The sequence below is a fragment of the Natrix helvetica genome (assembly GCF_964273705.1).
Source record: "Natrix helvetica genome assembly, chromosome: 2".
Classification (NCBI taxonomy): Eukaryota; Metazoa; Chordata; class Lepidosauria; order Squamata; family Natricidae; genus Natrix; species Natrix helvetica.
Genome location: NC_138552.1, coordinates 35,520,634 through 35,530,203, shown reverse-complemented (window position 1 = coordinate 35,530,203; position 9,570 = coordinate 35,520,634). Strand labels below are relative to the sequence as shown.

Below are 9,570 nucleotides of genomic sequence, written 5' to 3'. Positions count from 1 at the left end.
TCAAATACAATTCTTACATGAGTACATTAAACTGATTACAATATAAATGAGGCAAGGAAGAAAGCATAATAAATTTCTGTGAATGAAACAGAGAAAGAAAACTTTATCAAATTCCACCCTCCCCATAATCTTTTCAGCTGTCTTCTGGGAATTGAAAAGAGTCTTTTGGTCTTTACTTCTTCATCTCCTTCAGGGTTCTTTCATGTCTGCTAGGGTGGCATGCTTGGTTTGGTGGTAAGGCTGGTAAGAGTGGTCAGTCAGTCTTGGTAGTCTGTCCCAGGTTTGGCTAAGTTTTTTTTCCTCATGTCAGGTTTTATCAGGAGGCAATCACCAGCAGCAAATTGGAGAGTTATGGTTTGAGCTAGCAGTCCTTTGTTTCCATTCTGTCCAAGTGTGGAAATCCAAACATTATTTCAGGAGGCAGACGAGGTAAATTTCATGGAACATGGCATTCCCACTGCCTGTATGATTGAAACACTTTTGCAGTAAGATGAGTAAATTTCCAAGAGGGACAACAACTTGTGTTGCAAACAAACAAACAAATAAAATATCATAGGGTAGAGCACCTTGACTCATAAGCGTTTAAAAATGCACTCAGGTGTAAAAGAGGGAGGTAAGAACAGCTTTAAAAAAATTGCAATTAAAAAAAAATGTACTTTGAGTCAACACTCCAAAATATCAAATTCCATTCAGATGGAAGCAAATTCTCATTAAGTATGTTAAAACATTTACAAATGTAAGCAAAATATCTCAAAATCATTCCTTTTTATAGGTTTAATTAAGCATTTTAAACCTCAAAAATTTCCAGAAGAAAAAAAAAATCAAAATTGTATTCAGAGCAAAGAAATGTAACTGCATAATTTTATATGCAGATAAAAGATCACAATAGTGAAAGGTAAGCAGGAGCAGATCACCCATTTACTCCAAATTTCTCAGAAGAGGGGGGGGGGAAAGTGGTTAAAGTGAGGAGAAAAAATTTCAGCCTTTAATGACCCAAAAGGAAGGAGGGAAAGAAGGAGGGGGGGGAATGCCCAGAGGCATTCACAGGTATCACTGGGGCGTTTCATACACACACTCATGGTAAAAATGAGCAGACACTCATTCTCCCCGCCTTTCCTACTTCCCTCCAAAGAATGACCCAGAAGGAAGATTGGGGGGGGGGGGGAATTCACACAGGCAATCACGTGGTTCTCTGGATCCCTTCACTTATCACTCCTTGGGGCATGGGGGACACATACTCATATTCATACTGCAATCAGACCTTCATGCTTGCTCATGCCAAACAATCATAGGTATTTCAAGAAGCTTTTTTTTTTTACAAGCCACCAAGCTTCATTTTCTTTTATTAGAGGATCTCACCCTCCCTTCAGGTTTGGAAATGATAACACACATGCATACACACACATACCATTAAACAACCTTGTAACTGACTGCTTCTTTATATGAAAGGGAATCAAACTACATTCATACCAACTTTACCATCAACATACTCACATTTGCACTGCAATCATTAATTTCACATACAAAAATCCCATTTCATTCTTTCTTCATGCAAGGCAGTTATTACAATTACTTCAGGGAGCTGTACATAAGCCAATGAGCTCCATTTTCTATTATTAAAGGATCTCAACTTCCCTCCAGGTCTGGAAATGATCACGCACTAGATTGTTAATGCCTGTCTCTGCTCTGGGGTGTTCGTTTCTAATTTGGACCTGCCAGCGGACGCTGGCTAATTTTTAAAGATCCAAATTCTATCTTGATATCCCAGCACACGCTGGCATTTTTAAATATCAAGATGTATAGAAACAATGTACAGAGATGTTTGTCCACACATTGTTTGCATTCAGCCAGGGTTCTAGGTTGGCGCTCCCAGCACATGCTGGCATATTTTTAAAGATCCAAGATGTATGGAGACTTTCATTAACACATCATTTGCATCTGGGTGGGGCCCTTGATTCATCTGATGGTGGCCAGAAAATTAGCAAATTTGTTGACAAAATCTAAATAAAAACTGCCTTCTGGAGGCCAGGTTTTTACTTTAGGACTAATAGAGTAGGTTGGTCAGAAAAATGTGCAGAGGGTTTTTACTCAGGTTGAAGGCAAACCTTTAGTAGGAATTTCCTTCATTTCATACATGCACACACAAGGCAACACTCTCCTCCTCCCCCCCCAAAGGGAAAAAAAAAATCTATACTCACCTGAAGAGTACAATCTTCTAGGGCTGAAAGACATGAGAACAAGGTTCCCTCCCCCACAGAAAAGGCATTGTTGGAGGATTAGAGGTAAGGGAGGGGCGGGGGGGGGTAGATAGCTTGCAGGCAGAGTTTGAAAAATAAAAGCATCAGTTACTCAGCAGATAAACAGATATTATGGGGATATCACAGATGAGAAATGGGGTATGGATTCACATGCTCCAGGAAAGAAATGAACAGGTAAAATCATTTAGTCACACAATAAATGCAAGGATGAAACTTTTCTTGCAAACATTTCCTGGGTTGTTACTTTAAGGTATAGGCAAGGAAGGAAGGAAAAAAAAATATATATCTTTACTCTGTTTCTGCTGGCCAAAACAGACACAAAGTGAAGACCCTTCCCAGTTTCAGTTAGTTTTCTAGGCCCAACAAACTGAGCGAAGGCAATTTCTGCCAGTTTACTCCTTTCTTTCTTTGAACACTTTAAAATTCTTGTCTTTTGGATTGGAGACATCTTAGTTACAATTACCTTGAGGGTGCACAAAGACTTAGACATACACACACACAGACAAAGAGGGAAAAACAAAATCATTCCCACCATGAATTTCAGTTAAATTGGGGAAGGCACAAATCTTAAGAAACAAAAACCACGTGGTTACATAGAAGACAGAGAAAGAGACAGACAAGAGGAAAAAAAAAAAAGAAACCCCACCATTTTCTTTTAAGTACCTTTTCAGCCAAATTAGTTTTTCCTGTATCATCTTTCAGCAAAGCCCATTTTCTACAATCTGCTCTTTTTTTCTTCATTCCGGCCAGGACGGGCATTTGCTTTTCGTCCCAGGCCCCCAACAACTCCCCTAGGGGGGTTTCCATGGCTACCCTCGAGCTACCGCTTCCCATGATCCCGTTTAGATGTGGGTTCACTTCGTCCTAGCCGGGTTTGCCACTTCGTATTTCCCCACTTTACTTTCGCGTCCTTAGAGGACCTTTCGCGCCCTTTTGAAGGGACTTTCTCTGTTTGCCCTTCGGAGGGTCTTATTGGTGCCCTTCGGAGGGACTTTTCTGGGGGTGCCCTTCGGAGGGACTTTTGACGCGTTCCTCACCGCGGGAACCTTCTCTCGATTCGCGCCCTTTCACGCAGGGACTTTTCTTACAGTTTCAAGTCTTGGGGAAAGAGACCCAGAGGACCAGCCGCACAGTGACCCAGGAGGGGTGCTGTCGGAGCGGGTATGCGTACCTCCCTTTTTCTCACTAACTTTCTTATGGGCTTTAGCTTTTTTTCTCTCACAGGAAAAAAACAGCAGCAACAACAAAAAATAAAAAATCCATTCACTTTTCCATCCATTTTCACACACACTAGTCACACACAGGCAGGCATACACACATTTCCCATGCTTTAAAATTAAATTTTAGAGAATTAAAATTTAGAGGTACTCACCTTCTTTCCAGGCAGCCTTTGAGCTCAAACTCAAAACCCCTTTAAAGCCTAGATCCAAATGGCTAAGGCCAAGATAAAGTCCACCCACAGACTCAATGGGGTCTGTGCCGGCATGGGAGGCTTACCTGGGCCATATCCATTTGTTAGGCTAGCTTGGAGTCCCATCTGTGGGTCGCCAATTGTTGGGAGAAATGTCCTTCTGGGTTCGGCTCCAAGTGGGGAAAAAGACACTGGAGACATGGAAGCTGCTTGGAAAGATGGTTTTAATGGTGGACAGGACCACATGACCTGAGCCCTGAACAGCAAAGGTGATCACATGCTTCAACGTTGGTGGAGAAGAGAAGAGAAGGGAAGAGAAGGCTGAAGAAGGGCTTGCAGGGATTTTTATAATCTGTTCGGCCCCACCTATCTGTTTCCTGTTCCTGTGTAAGAAATGTATTCTGATTGGTTGCCAGACTCCCATGGGCCCATGCAAGGGCAACCCTCTAGGCTGCTTTGAATCCAGGTTTGATTGAGTTCAGATGCCATGTGGTCAGTTGAGTAAAGGCTTATTATCCTGCCTTAATCCCATCACAGCTGAAGAGGAGAACTCTTTATTATGTAAAGTGGACTAGCTTGGCCTTCTTAATGGCCCATTGACAAAGTGGGGATGGGCAGGAAGCTGCAGGAATTTAGTGTTTAAAATGTGTTTCTCCCTTTTTCACATCCAGGAAAATATAATATTCTGCCTTATCAATATTTCCTAGGATATTTCATTTTTCTGGGAGAGGGCTAGGTGATAACTTCCTACAATAGGAACAGTGGTCTTGAATGATGGTCTTTTGATGCTGGTTGCTGAAAGTCTCCAACGGGAAAGTGGCTTAAGAATAGAGCCACTGGCAATGTAAAGATGTAAGGACAATTCTATTACTGCACAAGCTTTGTTCCATGAAATGTTATTCTGTATTACTAATTGGCAGGCTCACCAATTTCTCTTCATTAGCTTAAGACAGGTACACCTCTGTCACACTGCAATAGGTAGGTTGTGCCACTGAGGTGGGGAAGCTGATGTAATCCAGCTGTTTTGAAGTCTAACTCCCACAGTCCCTTGCTAATGTTAATGATTAGTATGATGGGAGCTGTTGAAGGACATTACTTTGGCACAGAGCAATCCTAAACGCTGACCGGCAGCATGGGCATTTTAAAAATCCCTGCTTCACTGCCATTCAATAGCACTTTTAACTCTGCATGTTTGGCAATTAAGGAATGTGATAGAGTAATAGAGTTGGAAGAGACCTTGTAGGTCATCTAGTCCAATCCCCTGCTCAAGCAGGAGAGCCTATACCATTTCTGACAAGTGGCCATCCAGTCTCTTCTTGAAAACCTCCAGTGATGAAGCACCCACAACTTCTGAAGGCAAGCTGTTCCATCGGTTGATTGTTCTCAATTTCTCCTTATTTCTAGATTAAATCTCTCCTGCATCAGTTTCCATCCATTGTTTTGTCTGGCCTTAGGGTGCTTTGGAAAATAGGGAAAATTGTCCCACTCCTCTCTGTGGCAGCCCCTCAAATATAGGAACACTGCTATCGTGTCAGCCCTTGTCCTTCATTTCACTAGACTAGCCCTGCCTATTTCTTGTAACCGTTCTTCATGTTTTAACCTCCATGCTTAATTGTCCCGCTTCATCAAGTCCGGCTCGGCCGTTGTACGGAAACACCGACATACTGCGTCCACTTGAATTATTCCTTCCCTTAGCCCCGTTTTACGGCTTCCCATCTTCCTCGTCCTCCTCCTCCGCTTTCCCGCTGTTTTCTCCAAGTAGCCCAGAGCGAATGGGCTTGCCCGGCCGTCGCAGTCTCCCACGCCTGCGATGCCAGATCTCGCCTCCCGCCCGGGCGAGAGACTCTGCTTTCCTTGGCAAAGCGCTTCATCACTGCAGCGCAGGGGACGCGCGCGGCGCCGGGGGATCCGCGCAGCTACTATCCCGCCCCTCCTCAGCCTCGGTCACGCCGCCAGGCTCCTCCTTAAGGAGGAGAAGGCGGACGAAGGGGGGGGGGGAAGTCCAATCTGCTGTTACCTCGAGCAAGCTGCAGCGCTATTACGCAGGGCTGCGAGTGGTTGAAGAGGCAGAAACAGCAGCCAGGCCTGCGCTTCCAGCGGGTAAGCGGGGTTCCCACTCGCAACGCCGCCTCTGCCGCGAGGAACTTTGGAGAGAGTTCTCCTCCTCCTCCTCCCATCAGATTTGGAAACGGGGCTCTCTTCGCACTTTTCCCCGAAGGTCCTTTCAGGAGGGAGAGGCGCTGCTTGAACAGCGGCAGTCACGCTCGTGCGATTTTGTCAGGCGCAGAAGTTTGGGCGAGTTCCGCGGGACTTTGGGGAGAGTGAAGTGGCGTGGGGTTTGCGGTCGTACCGCAGTCTTGTTTGAGGCGCTTCTGTTTCCTTTGCGGGCGCAGCCCTTTTGGGGGAGAATTTCCGTCTCTAGGGGGAAAACACAGCTTGTTGGCGGGGTCGTCGAAGTCTTCCCTTCCCTTTTGCATATCAAACCCTCGCAAACTTGGGGAAGGGGGGAAAGCGGGTAAGCGGATGGCAATTGTGGGGGGAGGCGGAAAGGCGAGGGAAAAGCTGCGGACGAGAGTGGCGGCGGCGGCGAAGGAAGCGCAAAACTGGCGGCTGCAGATAAGCCGACCGGGTTTGCTGTCGTGCTGGACCAGGAAAGCCTCGAGGCTTTGCAAAGGGCTTCAAAGCGCGCACTCTCTCTCTCTCTCTCTCTCTCACACACACACACACACGCGACCTCACCGCTGGCTTCTCAATCTCTCTCGATAGGATGAATCTGCAAGATTCTTCCTTTCTCTCTCGGAAGCTTGCAAAGTTGTTGGCTTGCGCTTCATCTTGCAGTCGGACTGTGGACGTGGTGCCATTTATTCCTTTAGTATTCCGAATACTTTTGACGCACAACTGAGGGGCGACTTGGTCGTGCGCGGCTGCCTCCTGCGCCTTTCCCCAACCCTCCCTCCTTTCCGTTACTTGGCGTGTGGAGCTGCAGTAACGGCAATAAAGGGAGAGAGGTGGCGTGGATTTGCGGGGTGGTGGTGGAAGAAGGGGGTTATCCGAGGCAGAGACCGGTTATTCTTGGGGAGGGCTCAGGGGAGCAGACGGGTGGCGCTCACAGGCACGTGCGACGCCGCGTAGCCGCCACGGGGAATCCTGTTCCTTCCCCTCCCCCCCCCGTGCGCCCGAGGAGCGTGAAATTAATCCCTGCAAGCTGACGAGGAGTGGGGATGGGTGGGCTCACTCGGGGTTGCCACTTTGACGTGGAAGCGAAAAGCGGGCGGGGAAGGGAGGATCGACGAGCAGGACGGGAGTTCCCACGCAGCTATAACAGCTGAGGGACTTGGCTTTAAGTTTCGGTGGTCGGTAGGACCCGTTGTAGTTCTTTTCCACATTGAATTTTATGGTGATGCTACATCGGGATTTCAGGCGCAAGAATCCCTGTTGGATTTTCCCTCTTCTAGGGAGATTCCACTTTTTTGGGTGTCTCCCCCCCACCTCCAAGAAATTAATGGTGTTTCTAGAAAGGACGGAACATTAAGATGAATCTCCATCAAGCGTGCGGTGCCTACCTTTTTTCGCCTCAATAGCACTGCAGTGCAGGGAGCTGACATGATCCAGTGTGTCCTTGTTTAGAGAAAGCCTTGCACAACATCGCAACCCATACCTAGGGTATTGTTCACTGGAAAAGAATCGGCATGCTTTTCTTTTTTAAAATAAGCTGATATTTCAACCTAAATTAAAAATAATATTTAACACACACTAGAAAAGGTAATGTTTCCTTTCTTAGAACCATTGGGGAAAAATGAATGGATATGTGGTGATATATCCTAACATCTGTCCGCATAAAAAGCAGATCAGCATTTGTGTGTTTCATGAACAACAGTATTTAACTTGGAAAGTAATTGCTAAACATTTAAATTTTTATGTGTGGACCATAAGAATGTTAAAATAAAAAGGAAACTGAACAGCAAAAATATTGCAAATTTACTTCATTGATAAATGTCACGAGTGCAGACAAATTATGTGGAAAAGGGAAGCAAAAAATTAAATGCTACAGTTTAAGTCTTTCCATCTTTATTAATTTAGGCTATACCTGAACTTACTGACCAGAAAGCTGCATTTAATTTTGTACTACTCCTGAATAAGTATGTATATAATTTCTGTCAATAAAGCTAATGTTGAATATCAGGAAGTATGTACAGTACAAGGTATTCCACAGCATCAGCTTTATATTAATTTTTTTGCAAAAAAAAAATCTTTCCTAGATTTTCATTAAACACTATGGGTTTTTTGTATTTCAAAATCTCTTTTTTTAACAAGAAATTTGTATGAATGTATGATTTATCCATTAATTTGGGCACATGAAAAAATAAAAAAACATCCAGAAAGACTAGCTGCATTTTGGTGTATATTACATATATAACAATGTGTAATAACGATGATGGGTATATTGTTAAATGTATCGTATTACACCATATAAGTGTGGGGATTATAATAGGATATTTAAAAATAAAGAGTTGAAGCTAATGTTCAAAAGACAGAATGGGAGGCTATTTTTGTAAGCAAAGCCTAGGTGCATCAGAAGGTAGTCAAGCCAGAAGCATAGGGGAACATGATAAATTGACATAATGAAGGACAAAATAATGCTGCTGTATAATTTTAAGGCTGGGTGCAAAATTAAAATTATATTAAAACTGTTGCAGTGTTACCTTTTTATCCTATCCAAATCTTAGTTGAAAACATTCCGATTGATTGTATTAATACTGACCCAAGTAAATACTGCAAGATTTTTATAACCTTGTCACCTAGGTGGATCCTAAGCTTGCGAATCTTAATGGAAAATCCCATTCAATATAATTAAGTTTGCTGTCATTGTCTATATATAGCAGGGGATCTATATAAACCTATTTATCAAAATCTGAATGTTGGTGCTTATTTAATCAAACACGTTTATTAGATTAAATGCAAATAGAAAGGAGTTTTCAGCTATGCAGGCTTTGTTATGTCACTGATAGCATTTAACATTTAACTAATTTAATTGAACTTTACTAAGTAACAGGATGTAGCTTTAAAAGGATGAGTAAAAATGTTTATTTTATAAAATGAAGTGCATTATATATATTAAATTATTAGGCTCAAAGGTATCAGCTTGTAGTATTTCCTTTTTAGATAAAAATACATATTAAAAAAACTGTTTTAGGATGCAAGATTAAACATGGGAGCAAACTTTAATAATGTACTTCATAAAATGTATACCTATCAGTAAAAAAAATCATTTTTTTTGCAATTACTGCATGTAACTTTTAATTTTACGCATTGCAACCCAGCAATTATAAGCACTAGGCAACCAAATGTGTATTTTGTGAAGGATATCAAATCGGCAACCTTCTTTTATAAAAGTACAGTATGCTCTTTGATGGACCATTAAAAATGTCTTTTACTAGATAATTTTGATTAGTAAATTAGATAAGTAAATTAGTAAGATTATTAAAAATCTCTCTTTTTAGCTCCAGTATGACTATTCGCTTTAACAAAAAGGTATTTTCCAGAATATCTTAACTGTTGTGATATTTTTTAGAAATAAAGATTATCTGCAAATTATTTGTAGGATATTTTACTCAGGAGAAAACTGATGTTTGAAAGGTAGGAAAACTATTAACTTGGAGAACTTAAGGATGAAGTAGCTGTATTTAAATTATATATTGCCTGTGCTAGATATTTTAAACTGGGAAGAATGTAAATCTAATATATGTTAACTGTGCAAACAGTAAACTTGGTATTCATCTCAGAATCAGGAATTCTGGTGGAAATTCCACTGCCCCATTCTAAGATTGTACAGAAAAAATAAGATCAAAAGAAAGCAGCGCCATGTTGGTCTGTGAAGTTCTTTTTCATTTCTGAGGTAGA

At 42.5% G+C, this 9,570-nt stretch overlaps 1 protein-coding gene across 1 annotated transcript in view; it reads left to right on the top strand.

Moving 5' to 3' along the window:
* The first annotated feature begins 5,615 nt into the window (after window positions 1-5,615).
* SV2C (synaptic vesicle glycoprotein 2C) overlaps window positions 5,616-9,570 on the top strand; it is a 90,474-nt gene continuing 86,519 nt past the window's right edge. Inside the window, exon 1 of the mRNA XM_081940310.1 lies at window positions 5,616-5,769. The gene's annotated coding sequence lies outside the window, so the exon portion shown is untranslated. The remainder of the gene's footprint in view (window positions 5,770-9,570) is intronic.